This window comes from Panthera leo, chromosome B3, assembly GCF_018350215.1.
Source record: "Panthera leo isolate Ple1 chromosome B3, P.leo_Ple1_pat1.1, whole genome shotgun sequence".
Classification (NCBI taxonomy): domain Eukaryota; kingdom Metazoa; phylum Chordata; class Mammalia; order Carnivora; family Felidae; genus Panthera; species Panthera leo.
Genome location: NC_056684.1, coordinates 109,638,865 through 109,663,584, shown reverse-complemented (window position 1 = coordinate 109,663,584; position 24,720 = coordinate 109,638,865). Strand labels below are relative to the sequence as shown.

General features: G+C 37.4%; 1 long non-coding RNA gene across 9 annotated transcripts in view; it reads right to left on the bottom strand.

Moving 5' to 3' along the window:
* Positions 1-5,064: 5,064 nt before the first annotated feature.
* LOC122222808 overlaps positions 5,065-24,720 on the bottom strand; it is an 83,009-nt gene continuing 63,353 nt past the window's right edge. For 2 of the 9 annotated variants that reach the window (XR_006203882.1, XR_006203885.1), the window contains one exon: positions 17,327-17,805. This is a non-coding gene — a long non-coding RNA (uncharacterized LOC122222808). Of the gene's footprint in view, positions 5,286-7,476; positions 7,524-7,975; positions 8,020-17,315; positions 17,806-24,075; positions 24,186-24,720 lie in introns of those variants that run through there. The other 7 variants (XR_006203877.1, XR_006203883.1, XR_006203880.1 and 4 more) reach the window with 7 other exon arrangements.

Sequence of the window (24,720 nt, the reverse complement as noted above, 5' to 3'; positions counted from 1 at the left end):
TTGGCAATATCTAGCAAAGCTACATATAATCCCACTAAGAATTTGCCCTGAGGACATAGTTGCAGAAAAACAAAACAAAATATGCACAAGGTTTTCCACTGCAGCACTATTTGTTCCCCTGCCAGATGATTTCTCTTGGGTTTTGACAATGGGAGACCAAGATAGGAAGGCAGAAGGGGAGAAGACACTTACTTCCTGCTTCTAGTTCCAGTCAGATCCCTCCAGCAGCATGAAGACAGCTATACCTCTAGCCTCTGCTGCTGTTGGCACTCACTGTGTCAATCGCTTGGCACCTTCCTCCCAGGAGTTCCACCACCAATCTCAGAATGCTCCTCCAAACATCTGAGCGCTAGCTGTGGGGCACCTGAGCACCAGGCCAATGGTGCCCACCAGAAATTACAGGTGGGCCAGTGGTTGCAGGCAACAAAGCACAGCCTGTGGGAGCCCTTCCTCCAAGTCCCTAGATTCTATACATGCTAGCTCTTCCATTTTGTTCCCTAGCCCTAGGAGTCTGGTCTTCTTCCTACAGCTATTAATTAAAGAAGGCCTAAATAGGTGGAAGGATATATCTTATTCATATAATGGCAATGAGCAAACTACACTTGGCAGAGACATCGTCAAAACTGGGGTCTCTGAAGGATCCCAGAAAGCAAAACCAGTATCCAGGTTAAACTGCTTACTTTGGTGCTGTTACTTGAAAGAGAAAAATGTCTATATTTTTTAAGCCCTCTATTTTGGGTTCTTTTTTCCATAACAAGCTTAGCCTTACCCACACTAAGATACTGGATTAAAGATTTAGATGTAGGGGCACCTGGATGGCCCAGTTGTTTGAGCATCTGACTCTTGATCTTGGTCTAGGTCATGATTCCAGGGTGGTGGGATGGAGCCCTGTATCGGGCTCCATGCTGAGCATGGAGCCTGTTTAAGATTCTCTCTCTCTCTCCCTCTGCCCTCTCCCCTGCTCAAGTGCTCTCTCTCTCTCTCTCTCTCTCTCAGAAAAAGGTGGAGGGAGAGCTGAAAAGACAAATCACAGGAAGGAGATATTTTTGGCACACACAATAAACAAAAATCTAGAATCCAGAATATATTGTGAAAATTAAGGGAAACGTCACTAAAATGGAGTCAGCAGGTTCAGTAGGGGGAGCTCTCATGCCCTACTACTTGTTAATTGCAGACCCAACAGGAAGAGAGGCACCTTGCAGGTGGATGCTACTTTATTATCTTGGAAGAGGAAGAAAGGATACCTCCTCCCCTGGCAATAGCCCAGCCAATGAGAAACTGTCAGACTGTCATAACTCAGCCAATGAAAAGCTACTATACTTCCAACTCCCAATTTATGCCAATGGACTTTTTTGTTTATAACAGCTTTTCCAACATCCCCCTTTCCTCTATAAAGGAGTGTAGCTCTCCTTTGTTTGTTGGACTTGCCTATAGACTTTGCCAAAGCTAGCTTTCCCAAATTGCAATTCCTTGCTATTGCTGAAAAAAACTCACCTTTTGCTAATAAAATAACTGGGAAGTTTCATTTTCAAGGTTAACAACATGTAGAACTTGTACAAAATAGATTGGAAATAGTAGACAAATAGAATACTCGAACTGCAACTTTAAAGAAGAGAAAATCTCAAGGGTCAATAAGTGGGAAAAAATGTTCCACCTTATTACTACTCAGAAAAGTTAGAATAAGACCCTAGTGAGGTAACATTTTACACACTAGCTACTGGATAAATGAAGAAATCAGAAAGTATCAAGTGCTAATGAAGACATAGATCTACAGGAACTCTTAGACACTGCTAGTGCAAGTGTAAGTTGGTAAAGTTGTCTTGAAGATCAACTCACGTTATCTTGTAAAACTAAAAATTTGCAAAGCCTGAGATGGAAGATTTCCACTTCTAGGTATACACTGTGTCTATCTGGGACCAGCACAAAATGTACATGTATGTGATATGCCCAAAAATGTATATGTATAAAAATGACTCAGGTATATGTTTCTCGTAGTATTATTTTTAAAATAAACTTGTTTGAGGAATAATCTAATTAGAATAAAATGCACAGATTTCAGTTCGATGAGTTTTGGTGAACATATATACCCATGCTACCATTTCCACAATCAAAATGTAGAACATTTACATAACTCCAGAAATCTCTCCTGTGCCTCTTCATAGTCAATTCCTTCCTCCAGGCAACCATAGATTGGTTTTACCTGCTCTAGAATTTATATAAATGAAATTATACAGTACAAATTCTTTTGTGTGGGCTTTTTTTCTCTTAAAAGAATGTTTTTGAGATTTGTTGTGGGGGAAGAAATTTCCGTTACCCCCTTAAGGTCTTTCTAGTTGGACTAAGAATCAAATCGACATGAGACAGATTAACAGGAGAAAATCAAATTTACCTTTATAGGTATACAGAATCCACATAGATATGGAATTTCAGAGACAGGCAACATCAGGCTTATCTGAGGTAAAGAGAAGGGTAGAGTTAGGGGTATACAAAGAAAAGGAGGACCATTAGCAGGAAGGTGAGAGGAGACGTTTGGAAAACAAAGGTTGCTCTGCTCTGCAGACAAGTTTCTTAGATAAGGAGGAATCTCTGTGAATAGCTCTCTTCCTGGTACAAGTAGGTAGTTGAGGGGGCATGTAAAGAGCTTTTCCTGAGTCTACTAGATTTTGATTGCTTTTAACTCAAGATAATCTTCCTGCCAAAGTGGTCTATCTTGGGTCAGCCTGCCCTTGCCCCTACAGATTCATTTGTGTTTTCGTATGTAACAGCAGTTTGTTCATTTTTATTGCTAGCTAATATCATACTCACTGATGGCTACTGGATCGTTTCCAGTTGGGATTATTATAGATAAGTCTGCTGTAAATATTCTGTACAAATCATATTATAGGCATATGTTTCCATTTCTCTTGGGTAAATACCTAGGAGTGCAATTGCTATGAAACTTAGTGGATGTATGCTTAATTTTATATAAAATTGTGAAATTGTTTTTCCAAGTGATAGGACCGTTTTACACTTCCACGGGCAATGTACAATATTTCCAATTACCACACTTGGTATCATCAGTCTTTTTAATGTTAATCATTCCAATGGATGTGAAGAGGTATGTCAATGTGGTTTTGATATGCGTTTCCTTGATGATTAGTGATATTGAGCAGCTTTCCATTTGCTGATTAGACTTTAATATATGTATGTGCCTACATAGACATTTATGTGTGTATATCTTCTTTTGTGAAGTGTCTGTTGAAATATTTTGTCCATTTTAATTGGACTATTCGTTTTTATATTGTTGTTAGAGTTCTTTATACAATCATCATATTTATGTACTAGCTTGCAAACATTTTCTCCCAGCCTGTGATTTGACTTTTCATTTGTTTTTTAAAGTTTATTTCTTTATTTGGTGCATGTGCATGCGCATGCGCTCACGCACAAGAGAGAGCGAGCAGGGGAAGAGCACAGAGGGAGAGGGAGAGGGAGAGAGAATCCCAAGCAGGCTCCACACTGTTAGCACAGAGACCAACTCGGGGCTCAAACTCGCCAACTGTGAGATCATGACCTAAGCTGAGATCAAGAGTCCAACACTTAACCAACTGAACCACCCAGGTGCCCCCTTACTTTTCACTTTCTTATAAGTATCTTTGGAAAACCACAGATTTGGTTTTTGTTGTTATTGTTTGAATTTGAATATATAAAATATCAACACACAAGTATTCAGTTCATAAATGAAGAAAGTAATGCTCACTATAGGTCATTTGCCAAGGCCTCTCAATCGAATAAGTCTTCAATTGTGGATTATGTGGTAGCAATATGTTTAAAACTTTTTGAAGAACAGTCAGATATTTTTCCAAAGTGCACCAGTTTACAATCCCACCAGCAATGTATGATGGTTCCAATTTTTCCATATTCTCACCAACACTTAATTATTGTCTGTCTTTTTCATTTTAGCTGTTCTACTATGTGTCAAGTAGTATCTCATTGTGGTTTTCATTTGCATGTTGAACACCTTTTATGCACTTACTGGCTATTTACATATCTTCTTTGGAGAAATGTCTATTCAGATGCTTTGCTCGTTTTAAAAATGAGGTTGTTTGTGTTTTTATTTTTGAGTTGTAAGAATTCTTTACTCATTCTGAATATAAGTCCCTTTTCTGATATATGATTTGCAAATATTTTGTCTCCCATTCTGTGTATTGGTTTTTCATTTCTTGATGATTTCCTTTAAAGTACAAAAGGTAATAATAATGATAATAATAATAATAATAATAATAACGTACAAAAGGTTTTAATTCGGACAAAGTCCAATTTACCTATTTTTCCTTTTGTTACTATGTTTTTTGAGAAACCATCACCTACCCTAAAGCCATGAAGATACACACCTAAGTTTTCTTCTACGAGTTTTATGGTTTTAGTTCTTACCTTTAGGTCAATGATGCATTTGGAGTTAATTTTCACATATAGTGTGATGTGGGAATCCAGCTTCATTCGTTTCCATGTGAATATCCAATTTTCATGTGTCCCAACACCATTCACTGAAAAAACTATTTTTCCCCATCAGATTTCTTGGCACCCATGTTGAAAACAATTGACCATAAATGTAAGAGTTATTTATTCCTTCCTGTACTTCTGAATTTACATCTTATATCATTGTCTACATCTTTAAGAATTCCCCTTAGCATTTCTTTCTTTCTTTTTTTTTTTTTTTCATGTATTTATTTTGAGAGAGAGAGTGATAGCAGGGGAGGGTCAGAGAGAGCGAGACAGAGGATCTGAAGCAGGCTCCACACCAACAGCAGTGAACCAGATGGGGGGCTCAAACCCACAAACCGTGAGATCATGACCTGAGCCAAAGTCAGACGCTTAACCGACTGAGCCACCCAGGTGCCCCTCCCTTAGCATTTCTTGTGTCAGCATTATTTATAATAGCAAAACAAATTAAAGACCCCAAACGTCCATAGATAAAAGAGTGGATTAGAAAAAAATGAGTTATTTTCTTACTAGAGAATATCATCTAACAGTGAAAATGAATCTACAACAACTATTTACAAAAACAGACAACTCATAGAAATAGAATATTAAGAACTCTGCTTTTATTCTGTATGAGAATTCATTGTAGTGATTTGAGCAGAGGAAGAATATTATTGGACTGATATTTTAACAGGATTCTTTTGGGTGCTGTGTTGAGAACCCACTACGGGTGGGGAGGAGGGCAAGGGCAGAAGTTGTCAGATCCACTGTGAGGCTATTGTAATAATTCAGGCAACAGATGATGGTGTCTTGGGCCAAGATGGTGGCTGTGGAATGATGAGAAGTGGTAGAATTCTGGATATACTTTGAAGGTACATTCGACATAATACGGGAGGTATTGGTAAAGGAGAGGAATCAAGTAGGTTCAGAATGAAAGGAAAATTAATCATCGTTCAAGTATTGTTTCAAACAATAGCATAGTTGATATAATGATATTGCAGAAAATTGTGAAGCATAGTAAGTGAAAGGAGTCAGTGATCCCAATGTTTTTAGTCTGAATACATGGAAGAATGAAGTCTTCTATTATTATCTGCACTTTTCTATATGTTGGAAATATTTTTTTAATGTTTATTTATTTTTGAGAGAGAGAGAGAGAGAGAGAGAGGCAGAGCGTGAGCAGGGGAGGGACAGAGAGAGGGAGACACAGAATTCCAAGCAGGCTCCAGGCTCCAAGCTGTCAGCACAGAGCCCAACACGAGGCTCAAACCCATAAACCGTCAGATCATGACTTGAGCCAAAGTCAGGATGCTTAACCAACTGAGCCATCCAGGTGTCCCTGAAAATATTTTATTATACCCAAATGCTGAGAATATTTTTAATAATTATTATAAATATGAATTAAAATATTAATTAAAACTTTGGAGATTTTCAAAATTAGGTTACTATTTAAGGAATGAGATACTAAAAAAACACTAGTGGAAGCATCTCAAAAACAAATGTGTCTTTTAAAACTTTTCCATAAAACTTTGTATTATACTAATTATTATGTATGCATGACAACAGTGGTTTACCTATTTTTTTAATAGTTTTTTATTGATGTATCTTTAGCACCAAGAAAAAGGGCAGCAGCCATTTGTTGAATAAATGAGCAAAGAAAGCCTTATTTATTCTCCCAATCCAATTCTTCCCCTTACTTATTATTTAAACTCCACAGATGCTGTGGTTGATTTACACTGTTCTGCATGTTAAAAAGTAAGAGACAGCAATATATTTGTGTCATTATTATTAGAGTAAATGTCAGTAATTATTAAATCTGAAGAAATTGAAAGAAAAACTCAGAGATAAATGTTTAAGAGATATTCTCATCTGTGAAATATATGAACAAGTTAAATTAAGAAACTCAGATTTCCTTATATATTCTTCATTATGCATATCTTGGAAGGTGTCTACTTACAAGAGATTACAAAAAATAAGACTACCTTTTGAGATAGAAGATAGAGCTTCTTATGTCCTGTAGGGCAGGATTCTATGTTGGTACATTTATCATTCTTGCTGGGTGATAGCAAAGCTGACTCGATTAACACCGTGGTTATTTAAGTGTGGTTAGCATACCACTGAGCACTCATGTGGTTATTTTAGTTGAGGATACCCACGCATACCGTTTTTAAAAAGCAAATCTGTGATTCTATAGATATCAATGTTTAGGACTAGGTTAAAGTAGGTATTACAATGAAAGGAATCGGAGTTAAAATTATTTTTAAAATAATAGCACACTTGGCATGATGATATTGCAAAAATTGTGAAGATAGTAAGTGAAAGACAGTAAGTTTTAGAAACATTGGTTTAAGGAATAAGGAAGGCGACAGAGCACATTGTATGCCATTAATAATGAGTTATTAATCTGATGGGCTTTGAAAGATCTGAATAGATATTATTTCTTCTTCCTTTATTATTTTTTTTAAGATTGTATTTTCAAGTGATCTCTTCGCCCAGTGTGGGAGTTGAACTTATAACCCCGAGATCAAGAATTCCACACTCCACCAGCTGAGCCAGCAAAGGCACCCCTGGGCAGATACTATTTCTAAATGATCCATGGGCAATTAATCAAAAACAAAGGATAAACAAATTATCTTAAAGAAAAGATGCTAGTACTTAGCTGTGGTGTTATCGTATACAAAGATATGTAGCACTTGTGTCCATCAGTGGTCAGCTCACTGAGTGTCTATTGGTCTGTTTTATGTCTCTCTTCACATACATTATCTAACTGAGAAAGAGAAGTACAAGAAGACTGAGGCTATATCTGTGTGTTTTACCTCCTTTGGTATTGGCAGAGCAGAACATATGTGTGGATATTTAGTAAATATTTTAATATTAATGAAATAATAGCATAAAACATGATTTGATTCAAAAACAACTATTTCTTAAAGAATAATATGTGTACAGGAAAAAACCATATGTTATAACTACATAGTTCAGTGAATTTCTACAAACCAAATGAACTCATAAAACTTCATTTACCTTTTGTTTTTAAAGCATCTGCATTGCCTGAACTTATTCAAGTTTACCTGAATGAAATAGAGACCACTCATCAGTATTTCATGCCATGTCATATCTTAGAACTTCATAACTGTTGATGCTTTTCATTTTTAAAATCTACATGAGCTTATTTTTTGTATTTTTTTTTCTTCCGCCTCAATTTTGGGGGGGGAGGGAGTTACCATTAAGACATTATCTCTGGAGTGCCATATAGAATCGTATTTATTTTGAACACCTTGAATTCCAACAGCAGTGGGCTTTATTCCCTTTGTAAGGAATAAGAGTAGCCCCTTCACCTTTGCTCAAGTAGAAGTCCAAAGAGACACAACATATTCATTGTTATTTAATAATAAAGCTTTCTTGCTTTGGTATATTTTAAGTTGCTAAGCTCTAGCTTATTGACAATTATAGCTTTCTTCTGGTCATTTCTCTTCTATGACAATAATTAACACAAAAGAAATGGAAATCCTCCGAATCTTACCCCTGCCACCGTGATAATTGTGTTTCTGGACTCCTCAGCTGCACCTACAATAATAATTTTTCCTTGGTGAATTATTGTGATGGTCACATTCAGAGGAGAACTTCAGAAGGATTAGAGGAAATCACCAAGTTAGAATTTTGGCTAGCATTTTAATTACAATTTCAAATAGTTTTGATAATGAGCAGTTATATGTTTTAAATGTCACTGGCTGATACAGTGAAACATAATAAATTTTTGCACTTAAACTTTAAAAGCTACTGATCATGGGGCGCCTGGGTGGCTCAGTCGGTTGAACGTCCGACTTCGGCTCAGGTCATGATCTCGCAGTCTGTGAGTTCGAGCCCCGTGTCGGGCTCTGTGCTGACAGCTCAGAGCCTGGAGCCTGCTTCGGATTCTGTGTCTCCCTCTCTCTCTGCCTCTCCCCGCTCATGCTGTCTCTCTCTCTCTCTGTCTGTCAAAAATAAATAAACGTTAAAATAATAATAATAATAATAATAATAATAATAATAATAATAATAATAATAAAAAGCTACTGATCATCTTTCTTTGGTCTTTTTCTTTTTTCTCTTTCTTGCTTTTTTTTCCTTGTTCTTCTTTGTATGTCTAGCTCCATTGTATTTTTCTCTTACGTCGAGTCCTTTGTAACTAAAGGGCTTCCTCCTCTTCCTTGGCGCATGTGTGCTTGTCTCCTTTCCTCTGAATCTTTATCTGCTTGTCTTTTTTTGTTTATCCACTAATTCCTCTCAAATGTTTATTTATTTATTTTGAGAGAGAAAGACAGCAGGGGAGGGGCAGAGAGAAAGGGAGAGAGAATCCCAAGTAGGCTCCACACTGTCAGTGTATAGCCCAACACGGGGCTAGAACTCACAAACTGAGCTGAAATCAAGAGTTGGACACTTAACTGACTGAGCCACCCAGACACCCCTGTCCACTAGTTTTTATGTGTTCTGTCTCTCCATCTCTGTTTCTCTTCCTTCCTGGATTCTTTCCTCTCTCCCTTCTATTCCTGCTCTTTTTTCTCTTGGCTGACAACCATGAAAATTTATCTCAAGAGCTCAGAGCCATGTATACCTCATTAATTTAAAAACCATAATTTATTAGCTTTGTTTTCTTTTTAATCTATCATGTTTATTTTGAACATTTATTCATAAATCTCTTTGCCAATAACAGGCCATTACAAATCAAAATAATGATAATCACATATGATAATAAATTAATAATAGATAATAAAATAAAAAAAATGAGCACAGCCCCATAAAGATGTGGTTTCATAAATATAACAATTTTCAAAAACATCTATTTTCTAATTAATTTTTATAAAATAATGAGGGGGACCTGGGTGGCTCAGTCGATTAAGCATCCGACTTCAGCTCAGGTCACCATCTCATGGTCCATGAGTTCAAGCACCCCATTGGGCTCTGTGCTGACAGCTCCGAGCCTGGAACCCGCTTGGGATTCTGTGTCTCCCTCTCTCTCTGCCCTTCCTGAGCCACCCAGCTGCCCCGTATTTATTTATTTTTAAAGTTTATTCATTTATTATTTCTAAGACAGAGAGAGCACAAGCAGGGGAGGGACAGAGAGAGAGGGAGACACAGAATCCAAAGCAGGCTCCAGGCTCGAAGCTGTCAGCACAGAGCCCGACATGGGGCTCAAACTCACACGAATGGTGACATCATGACCTAAGCTGAAGTAGGATGCTCAACTGCCTGAACCACCCAGGCGCTCCTCTCTTAGTGTTTTTCTTTTTCTTTTTTTTTTTAATAGTGTGTTTTTTTTCAATTTTTTTTTTAACATTTATTTATTATTGAGAGACAGACACACAGTGTGAGCAGGGAAGGAGCAGAGAGAGGGGGAGACACAGAATCTGAAGTAGGCTCCAGGCTCTGAGCTGTCAGCACAGAGCCCAACGCGGGGCTCGAACCCATGACCTGAGCTGAAGTCAGTTGCCCAACCAACTGAGCCACCCAGGCGCCCCTCTTAGTGTTTTTCTAAGGCTCATCTGTTTTGTAGCATGTATCAGCACTTCATTCTGCCAAATGATATTGCATACAGATATACCACATTCATTAATTGATGGGCATTTGCTTTTTCCCATCTTTTGGTTGTTACAAATAAGGCTGCTGTGATATTTTGTGTGTAAGTTTTTGTGTGAATATATGTGTCCACTTCTCTAGGAGTGGTGAATCGTATGATAGCTCTGTATTTACCATTTGAAGGACTATCAAACTTTTTTCCAAAGTGGCTGTGCCATTTAATATCCCCACCAGCAACTGATGAGTGTTTTAACTTGTACATATAACTAGCCAATACTCACTATCTGTTATTTTGATTATTATCCTATTGTTTTGATTATAGTCATCCTAGTGTGAAGGGGTAGCTCATTGTGGTTTGATTTGCATTTCTCTAATCACTGATAATGTAAAGCATTTTCCCTGTGCTTGTTTTTGTTTTTTTTTTTAAGTCATGACTATTCAAATATTTTGCACTTCTCTCAATTGACTTGTCTTTTGTTGTTGTTAAGAGTTCTTTATATATTCTGGGTCCTAGATGTTTATTAGATACATAACTTGCAAATATTTTCCCTCATTCAGTGGGTTGTCTTCACTTTCTTGATGGAATTCTTTGAAGCTCGTAAGTTTTTGATTTCGATGAAGTTCAATGATCTATTTTTTCTTTTATGCTTTATGCTTTGGGCATCATATTTAAGAAAACATTGCTTCACTCAAGGTCACAAAGGTATTCACCTAGGTTTTCTTCTAAGAGTTTATAGTTTTAGCTCTTACATTTAAGTTGATGTTCCTTTTTTGGTTAATTTTTATAAATGATGTGAGATTCAACTTCATTTTTGTGGATGGTAGGAGTTCGACTTCATCCTTTTACTTGTGGATATCCAGTTATTCCCAGCACCACTCGTTAAAAAACTATGATTTTCCTATTCAATTTTCTTAGCACCCTTGTCAAGGACCATGAGTGTGAGGATTTATTTCTGGATTCTCCATGCTATTCCATTGATCTATATGTCTATCCTTATGCCACCAACAAACTATTTTGATTACTGTAGCTTTTAGTAAGTTTTGAAATTGGGGAGTGTGACTCCTCCAAGTCTGTCATTATTTTTCAAGACTGTTTGGCTATTGGGGCGCCTGGGTGGTTCAGTCGGTTGAGCGTCCGACCTCCACTCAGGTCATGATCTCACAGTTCGTGGGTTCAAACCTCACATCGGACTCTGTGCTGACAGCTCTGCTTTGGATTCTGTGTCTCCCTCCCTCTCTACCTCTCCCCTGCTTTGTCTCTCTCTCTCTCTCTCTCTTTCAAAAATAAATAAATAAACATTAAAAAATTTTAAAACAAAAGATCGTTTGGCTATTCGAAATCTCCATATGAGTTTCCATATGAGTTTTTGGATCAGCTTGCTTAATCCTGCAAAAAATGGCAGCTGAGATTTTTATAGGGATTGCATGTAATCTGTAGCTCAATTAAAGGCATATTCCCAGCTGCACAATATTAAATATTCCATCCATTAGTATGGCTTGTGTTTCCATTTGTTTAGGTCTTCTTTCTTTCAATGATGTGCTGTAGTTTCATTGTATAAGTCTTACACTTCTTTTTAAAATTTTATTCCTAGGGCATCTGGGTGGCTCAGTTGGTTAAGCATCAGACTGTGGCTCAGGTCATGATCTTGTGGTTTGTGAGTCTGGGCTCTGTGCTGACAGCTCAGAGCCTAGAGCCTGCTTTGGATTCTGTCTCTCTCTCTCTCTCTCTGTCCCCTCCCACACACACACTCTCTCTCAAAGATAAACATGAAAAAAAAAATTTAAATAAACAAAAATTTATTCCTAAGTATGTTATGCTTTTTGATACCGTTGTGAATGGCATTTTTAAACCGCAATTTCTGAGTTTTTACTGGCAGTATATAGAAATGCAATTGATTTTTGTGTATTGATCTTGTATCCTACAACCTTGCTAAACACATTTATTAGTTCTAGTATTCTTTTGTAGATACAATAGGATCTTCTGCATAAAAGTCATGTCATCTACATTAAAGAAATTTTAATTTCTTCCTGTCCAATCTTGATGACTTTATTTATTTATTTATTTATTTATTTATTTATTTAATGGTCTTATTGCACTGGATAGAAACTTGAGGGCAATGTTGGATAGATGTAATGAGAATAGATATCCATGTTTTGTGCCTGAAATTAGAGGGAAAGTATTTAGTTTTTTTACCAGTAAGTGCATTGTTAGCTATAGTTTTCTTCATCAATGTCATATATCAGGTTGAGAAAGTTTCCTTCTTTCCTTAATCTTCTGAGAGCTTTTATCAGGAATGTTGAATTTTGGGGGTTGGTTGGCTGGCTCAGTCAGTACAGCATGGAACTCTTGATCTCAGGGTTATAACTTTGAGCTGCATGTTGGGTGTAGAGAATACTTAAAAATGAAATTTAAAAATTTTTTTATTTATTATTTTTTTTAATTTACATCCAAGTTAGTTAGCATATAGTGCAATGATGATTTAAGGAGTAGATTCCAGTGATTCATCATCTATGTATAACACCAAGTGCTCATCCCAACAAGTGTCTTCCTTAATGCCCCTTATCCATTTAGCCCATCCCCCCTCACACACAACCCATCCAGTGACCCTCAGTTTGTTCTCTGTATTTAGGAGTCTCTTATGTTTTATCCTCCTCCTTGTTTTTATATTATTTTTTCTTCCCTTCCCTTATGTTCATCTGTTTTGTATCCTAAATTCTACATATGAGTGAAGTCATATGGTGTGCTGGATTTTATCAAATTATCTTTTGTATCTATTGAGATGATCACATTTTTATCTTTTTTTTAAGTTTAATGTTTTTATTTATTTTTGAGACAGAGAGAGACAAAGCATGAACGGAGGAGGGTCAGAGAGAGAGGGAGGCACGGAATCTGAAACACGCTCCAGGCTCTGAGCCGTCAGCACAGAGCCTGACGTGGGGCTAGAACTCATGGAGTGTGAGATCAAGACCTGAGCTGAAGTCGGACACTTAACTGACTGAGCCACCCGGGCGCCCCTTTTTATCCTTTATTGTGTTAATGTTTCATTACATTGGTGATTTTTGTATGCTAGACAAAACATGCCTTCCGGGGAAAAATCTCATTTGGTTATAGCATATAGTCTTTTACCATATTGCTGAGTTTGACTGGTGAGTATTTTCTTGAGAATTTTTGCATCTATATTAATAAAAAATGTTGGCCTATAGTTTTCTTTCCTTGTGGTATCTTTGTCTGATCTTGATGTTAGAGCAATATTAGCTTCATAATATGAGTTAGGAAGTGTTCCCTCCTCTTATATTTTTTGGAAGACTTTGTGAAAGATAGATATTAATTTTTCTTTAATGGTTTGGTAGAATTCAGCATTGAAGACATCCAGGCCTGGACTTTTATTTGTGGGAAGTTTTGGTTTTTTTTTTTATGTTTGTTTGTTTTTGAGAGAGAGAGAGTGCAAGTGGGGGAGAGGGAGAGAGGGGCAGAGAGAGAGAGAGAATCTCAAAAAGGCTGCCATTAGCACAGAGCCCAACGAGCTGTGATATGATGAACTGAGCCAAAACCAAGAGTCAAATACTTAACCGACTGGGCCACCCAGAGGCCCCTATGGGAAGTTTTTTTATTACTAATAGGATCTCTCTGATGGTATTTTTAAGTAACCTCTACTCCCAACATGGGCTCAAACCCACAGCTTTGAGATCAAGAGTTGAGCCAGCTAGGTGTCCAGGTATATATAAACATGTTTACATTTTCTTTTTCCACTTTTATTAGTTTTGTCCTTCTAGAAATTTGTGTATTTCATGTAAGTTATCTATTTTGTTTATATACTATTCCTCAGAGCTTCTATTATAATCCTTTTATCTGTATGGTCAGTACTGATGTCCCCTCTTTCATTCCTGATCTTAGTAATTTGAGACTTCTTTTTTGCTTGGTCAAGCCACCTAAAATTTTGTCAATTTTGTTCATTTTCTTTTTAAGAAACCAGCTTTGGTTTAATTGGTTTTATTAATTTTTTAATTCTTTTTTATTTTTTTCCACTCTAATTTTTTTTTTTCCCTTTCTTCTGTTTGCTTTAAGTTTCATTTGCTCTCCTGTTTCAGTTTCCTATAGTGGAAAGTCAGTTTATTGATTTAACATTTTTTCTCTTTTTTAATACAGGTGTTTACAATGATAAATTTCAGTCTAAGCACTGCTCTGTGTATGTGTTGGAGCATGTTTTAAAAAAAATTTTTTTTAATGTTTACTCATTTTTGAGAGAGAGACAGATCATGAGTGGGGGAGGGCAGAGAGAGAGAGAGAGAGAGAGAGAGAGAGAGACAGAATCTGAAGCAGGCTCCAGGCCCTGAGCTGTCAGCACAGAGCCCGATATGGAGCTCGAACTCATGGACCACGAGGTCATGACCTGAGCTGAAGTCAGTCCCTTAACCCACTGAGCCACCCAGGTGCCCCTGGAGCATGTATTTAATATTCCAGTAAGCAGTTTACAATTGTGCTTTAGCCTTTACTTCCTGCTTGAGCAGAGCCCCAAGGTCAGTCTGAGGTGAGGAATTAGGGTCTTCTTAGGTCTTTGCTGAGCATAAGAAGAGCACTGCACATTCACATGTCTTTCTGGGTTCCCAGGAATATTTCGGAGCTTTGCAAAGAACCACATGGACATCTCATTCCAGATTTTTTCTTTTTTTTTTTTTGGTTAGGTTCTTATTAGCTCCAATTGGTATCACTGCCTCATGCATCTGCAATGTAAACAATTGCCACTACTTCTTTTTGACAAATGTCCTAAGGATAAGGCTCTTCAAACAAAGTGAGCTCTGAGTCAGGTCAAATAAAGTTTACCCTTGGGAATGGAGCTTTACAAGGAGCTTAAAATAGGTCAAACAGTGACAATTCTCTAGGGATGGAACAAGTGGGCAGTTTCAGATCCATTCTGCCCTTTCCCACCAGTGACTCCTAGGCTTCTGGTTTTTACAACTATCATAATTGTGTGCCTGCTGGGTTTTTTTTTTTTTGTTTGTTTGTTTGTTTTTGTTTTTATTTTAGAAACAGAGTAAGTGTGAGCAGGGGAGAGGGGCAGAGAGAGAGAGAGACCGAGAGAGAGAGAGAGAGAGAGAGAGAACCTTAAGCAGGCTTCATGCTGTCAGCAAAGAGCCCAATGTGGGGCTCGATCCCACATCTTGGATCATGACCTGACCCTAAATCAAGAGTCAGATGCTCAACCAACTAAGCCACTCAGGCTCCCCAAGTCTGCTGATTTTTAAGTCTATGCAGCAAATGGAGAAAAGGAGATGGGAAGAAGGCAAGTTAAAAGCCACAAAACTTGCTGCTCTTACTGATATTCAACTGGGTTTTTTTGTTGTTGTTTTGTTTTGTTTTAATAAATGATTCTAGAACATTGTAAACCTTTGGTTAATTTCCAGGGTTCTCTTGCTGTTGTGGATGAGCAGATTTTCATACATTCTTATTCCACCATTCTGGAAATGCTTCCAAACAAGTGCATTTTAAGATGTCCATATTTATACAGGGTGATTGGGGGCATGCTATATTTTATTGTTGACTTTTCATTTAATTGTATTTTGGTTATGTGCCAAGTTTTAATTGTAGAAGCCAGATTAAAAAGCCAAAGAGGGCAGGAGGGGGAAGGGCACCTGGGTGGCACAGTTGGTTAAGCTCAGGCTCAGGTCATGATCTCTCTGTTTATGAGTTTGAGCCCCCCATTGGGGTCAGCACTGATGGCATGAAACTTGCTTGGGATTCTGTTTCTCCCTCTCTCTGCCCCTCCCCAACTTGTGCTCTCTCTCTCAAAAAAAAAAAAAAAAAAAAAAAGCCAAAGAGATTTATCAGAGGAATTAAGAAAACAACCCAATTTACAACTGCATCAAAAAGAATAAAGTGGGGTGCCTGGGTGGCTCAGTTGGTTATTCATATAAGAATATTAACTTTAAATTATGTAATTTTATTAAAATGATGTAAAAACTATAGAACTTTTTAAAACAAAAACCTATTTCAAAAAATGTTATCTTAATTCATTATTTTGAATCGTTCTCAGGGTAGGAAGAAATTTGCAAATGAAAAACCAGTCACAGAGAATGTCTTTCTAAACTCTAACTCCTCAATCTTCTGCAACTGGAAAATAATCTTGATTGAAGTCCTAAAATTGCTTTCCCCATACCTGTCAGAATGGCTAAAATTAACCACATAAGAAGCAACAGGTGTTGGTGAGGATGTGGAGAAAGGGGACTCTCCTGCACTGTTGGTGGGAACGCAAACTGGTGGAGCCACTCTGGGAAACAGTATGGAGGCTCCTCAAAAAGTTAAAAAGAGAACTACCTTATGACCCAACAATCACTACCGGGTATTTACCCAAAGGATACAAGGCCACTAATTGAAAGGAAAACATGCACCCCGATGTTTACAGCAGTATTTGTTTACAACAGCCGAGATATGGAAGCAGCCAAGTGTCCATCGGTTGATGAGTGGATAAACAAGAAGTGGTGTGTGTGTATATATATATATATATATATATAATGGACTATTATTCAGCCATAAAAAAGAGTGAAATCTTGCCATTTGCAATGACATGAATGGAGCTACACAGTATAATGCTATGTGAAATAAGTCAGTCAGAGAAAGACAAATACTGTATGATTTCACTCATGTGGAATTTAAGAAACAAAACAAAGAAGCAAAAGGAAAAAATAAGAGAGAGTCAAAGCAAGAAACCGACACTTAATTGTGGAGAACAAACTGATGGTTATGGGGAAGGAGGGAGGGAGGAGCAGTGTGGGAGATGGGTTAAATCGGTGATGGGGATTAAAGAGTGCACTTGTCATGATAAGCACTGGGTGATGTATAGAATTGTTGAATCACTATATTGTACACCTGAAACTAATATTACACTGTAGGTTAACTAACTGGAATTTAAATAAAAACTTTAAAAAAAAAGTTGTCTTCCCATTTGTCTTCATTTACACTGAAATCTTAGAATAGGAAGTAAAGGAGTTCTTAAACTAAAAGATTATTAAAATATCATTTATAGAGAGAGTGGTTCCTTTTTCAGGGCTTAACTTCCTTCTCAAAACAGTTTTATGAGCCACGTGGTACTTAGCACATACCAAGAATGATCACAATTCTGTCCCCCTCCCCACTCAGCACCCCCCTCCCTCCTCTCTCTTTCTCTTGCTTGTTTTGGAAAGCATTGATAGCCTTTTGATTCTTCCCTGTGTAGCATGTGTGACATATCCTACTGTGTTTCCATCTGTTCTATTTCAATTTGACTTCAGGGATAGGGAAATATTCAAGGGCTCAAAAACAATATGCTGGTAGGATCCATTTCATTAATAAACACAAGAAAACAAAGAAAAATTCTGACTTATCTTTCAATTCCTTGAATAAAGAAACGTTTAGTGTTATAATTTTAAAATTGAAAGATGACCATCATTTATGTTTTGAGGGCTTGGATCACAGAAGGGGTTGGGATGTGAGAAAGGGAAAGAATATTTGAGCGGAGTTCCAACTCCCTTCCATCCTCAGAAGAACCGGGTCCTGGGTTGGAAACAGGTCACAGGTCGTGAAGAGTCAAAGGACAAATCAAAAGAAACTCTTCCCCCAAAAGGAACAAGCTAACAGAAAATTTTAAAGTTATTTTGTGTACCAGGCATTTGAAAATTGTCATTCCTCAGCAGGCTTTAGATGCTTCCAGATCTTCTGGCCAAATCCTAAATTCTGCATAACAAATTCCTTCCTGATTTCTCTTCGAAGGAAATTATCTCGAGATAAGATCAGTCTGGGTCATCTGGTGGTGTCTTCCTCTTCTGTCAGGGAAAAAGAAAGGAACATGTCGTTTCAAGACTAAAAAATTTAACTTTCATATTACATTTCAGTTTATAAAAGCACAGGATGGAGTTTATTTTTCAAATGCAGTAGCGACATCCAGTGGACAAAATGCTTCAGTAATTTACCAAGTAGATAAATAAACATTTATTATATCTGTCATTAAGAAAAAATATGCTTTTAAAAATTTGTCCCTTAATACATGTTTTCTTAATATGTATAAATACAGGTCAGTGGCCACTGATAGAGGAAGTTTCTCACACTTATACTAAAATAGCCCTCAGTGATTTGTGTGACCAGGGCCTCGGGCCCCACAGAATTCATACTGGCATGGAAACAAGATTTGTCCCTAGCCACCTTTCTCCCTTCCATCAGGACTCTGATGAGGTGTCCTGACAATAACCACACTTTCGGGGAGGCTCTGATCTTTAAGTACTCTTAAAGGTACTTAGGAGATAATAGTGAAATAATATCTCTTAGATGCCAGGGCTGGAGTCTGGTTAGAGTCCAGCATGGGAGCAGATATTAAAGTAAAATTTCTAAGTAAGCTGTCTGCATGTGGAAGAGGAGGTCTTTCATGCTTTATTTTAATATGCTAAGCAAAATCAAATATAATTAACCAACTAAAAAAAGCCATCTATGAGTTCTGAATTGTTCTTCCTTCTCTTTCAGGTATAGTCCAGCTAAGAAGACATGATCGACTCTAATGTATAAAAGGACACTTGAGTCTAATGACTAAAGGGAGCTCCCGCTTGTTCAGTGTCTACCGAAGCAAGGCATCATGCTAAGATTTTATATACATTTAATCACATCATGTTAAATACACACACAATGCGGGTATGTAGGCATTATTAAGTCTATTTTATAGACAAGAAAAATGAGGCTCTATAAAGTTACATGACTTAAGTAGCAGAGTCAGAGAGCAAATCTCAGTTATTTCAATTCTAAAGCCCATTATCTTTTCAGGATATACATTGCGTCCCGCCATAAAACGGGAAGAAAACGAAAATGGAAGCTAGCACTTTTACTATTTTCCTAAAATGGAAAAATAACACACTTCCTCCCTTGCTTTGTACCATCAAACTTGGTATATTGTATATTTTTCAACTTCAGGAGGAGAAGTTTGCAATGATGCTGCCTCATTAGACCCTTAAAAATACCATAAAATTTGATTTATATTAGCAGAAAGGTGACAGCATGGTTACTAGAACCAATTGCTTAGATTTGAACCCTGGCTCACCTATTTATTTGCTGCACAACCTTGAGCAAGTTACTTAACTTCTCAGGGCATCAATGTCCTCATTTGCAAATGGCATTATAATATCTATTTCTATCTATGAAATAATAGGTTGCTGTGAGCATTGAGTACAGTGCTTACAACAGTGACTGGCATGGAACAAAAATCTCAGTATCTTCCTTATTGTTGGAATTGTTTCTATTAATATGTTAAAAAGTGACAGACTACTGCATTTATTTTTTTTTTAATTTTTTTTTTTAACGTTTATTTATTTTTGAGACAGAGAGAGATAGAGCATGAACGGGGTGGGTCAGAGAGAGAGGGAGACACAGAATCTGAAACAGGCTCCAGGCTCTGAGCTGTCAGCACAGAGCCCGACGCGGGGCTCGTACCCACGAACTGCGAGATCGTGACCTGAGCTGAAGTCGGACGCTTAGCAGAATGAGCCACCCAGGCGCCCCAGCATTTCTTTATTTTTAAACACTTTATTGATGTATAATTTACAGAACATAAAATTCACCCATTTTAACAGTACAACTCAATGATTTTTAGTAACTATACCGAACTGTGCAACAATCACAATTCAGTTTTAGACATTTCTATCATCCTAAAAACTTCCCTTGGGTCCATTTATAGTTAATCCACACTGCCATCCTCAGCCCTAACCAACCATGGATCTACTTTTTGTCTTTGTAAACTTGCCTTTTCTAAACATTTCATATAAATGGAATCATACAATGTATAGTCTCTGCGTTTGGTTTCTTCCACCATAGCATGAGGTTTTGAGGTTGGTCCATGCTGTAGTATATATTAATAGCTAGTTCCTTTTAAATGCTGAATAGTATTCCATTGCATGGAATTGTATTTACCCATTCACCACCTGATCAATGTTTGGGTTGTTTCCACTTTTTGGCTATTCTGAATAATACTGCTCTGAACATTCACATGCCAGTCTTTGTGTGGACAGATGCCTTCTGTTCTCCTGGGTGATATCTAGTAGTGGGATTGTTGAATCATATGGTACATCTGTTTAACTTTTTAAGTAATGGACAAATTGTCTTCTGAAGTGGCTGCACTATTTTACATTCCACCAGCAACGTATGGATTCCCCTTTTTCCACATCCTCACTAACACTTGGTATGGGTTGTCTTTTTCATAGACCTTCTAGTTAACGTATAGTAATATTTTATTGTGGTTTCCATTTGCACTTCCCTAATGATTCATGATGTTAAACACCTTTTCATGAGTTATTAGCCATTTATAGATCTCCTTTAATGAAATATCTGTTCTTCTATACGTTTTTTAAAAATGTTTATTTACTTATGTTTATTTTTCAGAGACTGCGAGTGGGGGAGGGGCAGAGAGACAGGGGGCAGAAGATCTGAAGCAGGCTCTGCACTGACAGCACAGAGCCTGATGGGGGTCTCGAACTCAGGAGCCATGAGATCGTGACCTGAGCCAAAGTTGGATGCTCAACCGATTGAACCACCCATCACCTCTTATTTATTTATTTATTTATTTATTTATTTAGAGAGGGAACAAGTGCAAGTGGAGGCGGGGCAGAGAGGAAAGGAGAAAGAATCCCAAGTAGGCTCTATGCTGTTAAGTGCAGAGCATGACCAGATGCTTGAACCCACGAACTGTGAGATCATGACCTGAGCCGAAATCAGGTCAGACGCTTAACCGACTGAGCCACCCACGTGCCCCCTATTCATTTTTTAAAAATGTTTATTTATTTTTGAGAGAGAGAGAGCACGTGGAAACAGGGGAGGGGCAGAGAGAGAGGGAGACAGAGGATCAGAAATGGGATCTGCACGGAGAGCAGAGAGCCCACAATGGGGCTTGAATTCATGAACCGGGAAATCATGACCTGAGCCGAAATCAAGTCAGATGCTTAACCGACTGAGCCACCCAGACGCCCCACCATTCATTTTTTAATTGAGTTGTTTGGTATCTTTTTAATGACTTGCAAGAGTCGATATGGAATGCTTCTCCATTTATTTAGATCTTATTTAATTTCTCTCTGCCAGTTTGTAGTTTTCAGTGTATAACACTTGCATTTCTTTTCTTAGTTTTTCCTAAGTATTTTTATTCTTTTTGAAATCATAGTAAAAGGCATCATTCATTTTTAGATCGTTCATTGTTAATAGGTAGAAATACACTTGATTTTGGTATACTGATCTTATATCCTATAACCTCAAATAGATCCATTATTAGTTCTAATATTTTTTTTTGGATTTGTTAAAGTTTTCTATATAGAAGGTTGTTACATCATTTACAAATAAAGACAGTTTATTTCTTCACTTCCAATCTGACTGACATTCATTTTTTTGTTGCCTGATTGTGGTGGCTAGAATCTCTGGTTACATCTTGAATAGAAGTGGTGAGAACAGACATCCTTGCCTTTTTTTTTTTTTATGTTTATTTTTATTTTTGAGAGAGAGAAAGAGAGTGCAACTAAGGGAGGGTGAGAGAGTGAGAGGGACAGAGGATCCAAAGTGGGCTCCATCCTGACAGCAGCGACTGTGGGTTAACAGTGTTAAAGACTATACTTTTGCTGATTTTCTGTCTAGTTATTATTTTAGTTTTTGAGAGTAGGATATTAAAGTTTCCAGTTATTATTGTTGAATTCTATTTCTCCTTTCAATTTTCTGTTTTTGCTTCATATATTAAAAGGTCCATTAGATGTATATATATATATACATGGTTTTGGTTTTGGTTTTTGAGAGAGAGAGACTGCATGCATGCACGCATACAAGCAGGGAAGGGGCAGAGGGAAAGAAGGAGAGGGAAGCTTAAGCAGGTTTCATGTTTAGAGCAGAGTCTGACCTCACAACCAAGAGATCATGACCTGAGCCAAAATCAAGAATCAGATACTTAACCGACTGAGCCACCCAGGGGCCCCAATGTATATATGTTTTTAATTGTTTATCTTCCCAATGGACTGTTTGTGTTATCATTATAATGTCCCTTTTCTCCTATGGGAACAATTTGTTTGGTCTTAAAAACTATTTTGTCTGATATTTTAGCCACTCCATCTCTCTTATGGTTACTTTTTGCATCATTCTACTTTCAACCTGTTTGTATTTATCTTTGTCTATGAAAGTGTGTCTCTTATAGACAGCATGTAGTTGGAGCCTATTTACTTATATCTCTGCCTTTTAATTGGACTGCTTAATCCATTTACATTTAATATAATTAGTTTTGTGGTTAGATTCATGCCTGCCATTTTTCTATTTGTTTTCTTCAGGTCTCATGTCATTTTTGTTCCTATGTTCCAACTTTATTGGCTTATTTGCATTAAACAAATATTCCTTGGCATACCATTTTAATTCCTTTGTTCATTTCTAAGCTATTTTTTGAGTTGTCATGGTTCCTCTAAGATTTATGACATGTATCTTTATCATAATTTACTTCAGGTTTATACTGACCATTTCCAGTAAATATAGCCAGATCATGAAAGGCCTTGTATACCATGCTTAATCAGTGGGAAAGGGGGCTGGTGGGGCACAATTATTTTAAAGTATAAAGAGACATGGTCACATTTGCATTTCAGAGTGCTCTAACAGAAATGTAGACAATCAATTTCAGGGAGGCACCACTGGACAAATCAGAGCTCTCTCAGTGATCCTCCCCTTGAGTTTTTCTTGATTTCCCAATGTGGTTTCTGTGCATTCTTACATGGGGTCAGGAGTCAGACCCTTAAGCCTGTACACATTCTATCTTTAGCTTGTAAAGCTCCAAAGTAATGAACTCCAACTGCTGGGAACTCGCTCTGGGTAAAGTTATGCAAGGCAATGCTCAATTATTCAGAAGTCATCCACTGAATTGCATATAATTAGATCCACAGTATCTCTGTCTCATTCCTTCTTCCTGCCTTAATCTTATTTATTGGTTGATTAATTCCTTCATATTATGTATAAAGAAAAAAAAAAAGCCAGGGTGAGTATGCTTTCCCTTTTCATAGTTTGAGTGAAAAATGGAAAAGAGTTTTAAACTAAGAGCTCAAATGAAATTTGTGGCCATCAGTGTATTGTTACTAACCTTTAGCCTACCCTCTAGAATAGATTATAATTTTTTTTCTCTTTTCAATGTTCATTAACTTTCTGGTCACCAGAACAGCCGCTCTAAAAAAATATTAATAATGTAAATTAATAATGTGCTTAATTTTCAATTAATAAGGCACACATTTACTTTTGTTTTAATAGGTTTGTTTCAGATGAGACTATTTGAAGCTCCTCAAAACCCCCACTTGAGGGGTAATTTTGAATAAAATTTATACAGGCAGGAAATAGTAAGCAATTGATAGTAACACTACCTAAGAGTGTTAACTGAACTGATATATCTTGACGATAAATATGCAAGATATTCTCTGTCTGGTTTTTTTGTTTGTTTTTTAAGTAGGATCCATGCCCAATGTGGGGCTTGAACTCATGACCCTGAAATCAAGAGTTGTGTGCTCTACGGACTGAGCCAGCCAGGGGCCTCAAAATATTCTCATTTTGAGTGAATGACTTGGACAGTCCATGCATCAAACTTGAAAATTACATGCAATTAGGAGCTCCTGAGTGGCTCAGTTGGTTAAGGGTCCAACTCTTGGTTTCAGCTCAGGTCATGATCTCACAACTTATGAGTCCTGCATCTGGCTCTGTGCTGACAGCGCAGGGCCTGCTTGGGATTCTCTGCCCCCTCTCTCTCTGCCCCTCTCCTGCTCATGCGCTCTCTCTCTGTCTCTTTCAAAAATAAATAAATAAAAATTAAAAAAAAAAAAAAAAAAAAAAAAAGAAAGAAAACGACACACAATTAGACCGAATGCTAATATACTGGCTGGCAGTCTAGGGATCCAAACAGATTCAGAAGGCTAAAATAATGAGGCAAAATAAGAGAGCTAAAATTTAACACATATGAAGACTGTGCCAATTATGAATGAGTTTGACTATATATAATGGAAAGCCTAAATTTATAATAGCTTAACCAAACAGGCAGTATTCATAAGAAGAAGGTGTGGTAGTACCCCAAACTCTTCAGACAATGCCCGGAAGGTGGTGTTCCCACTATAGGATTCTCAAACTGAGTCATGCTCTTAGGATGTCATTAGAATGGTGATAGGATCCAAATCCATGTCTATGAAAAATATTTGGAGAGAGTTAGGTATTTATTCTGGGTTGGGGGGGGGGGGTGGTGCGGAAATGCTTATTGTCCCATCTTGGGAAAGGAGAATCAGATTTTCTCTGTGCTACTCCAGATGGCAAAAATAGGACCAATTGATAGTCATGGCAGAGAGGCAGATTTCAGTTCAAACTGAGTTTTTAACGTTAGAACACTCTGGAAATAAAATAAGTTATTCAAGGAGCTAAATTTCTAGTAATAACAAAAATAATGGCAATAACTTACTGAGGGTTTATAATGTACCAGGTACTTACATGAATTAATTTATTTTATATTCAAAATTACTCTAGAAGAAACTACTATTATCCTTGTTTCACAGATAAGGAACTCAATTTATTTGCCCCAGGCCAGACAGCTAGAAAGCAGAAGACGTGAATCCATGGAGTCTGACTCCAAAGCTGGAGTTCTGACCTGCTCTGTGTGCAGGCAGAGGCTTGCTGACTAATGGTATGGGTGAAGTAGGGTGAAAGGTGTCAGATATGGATCAAAG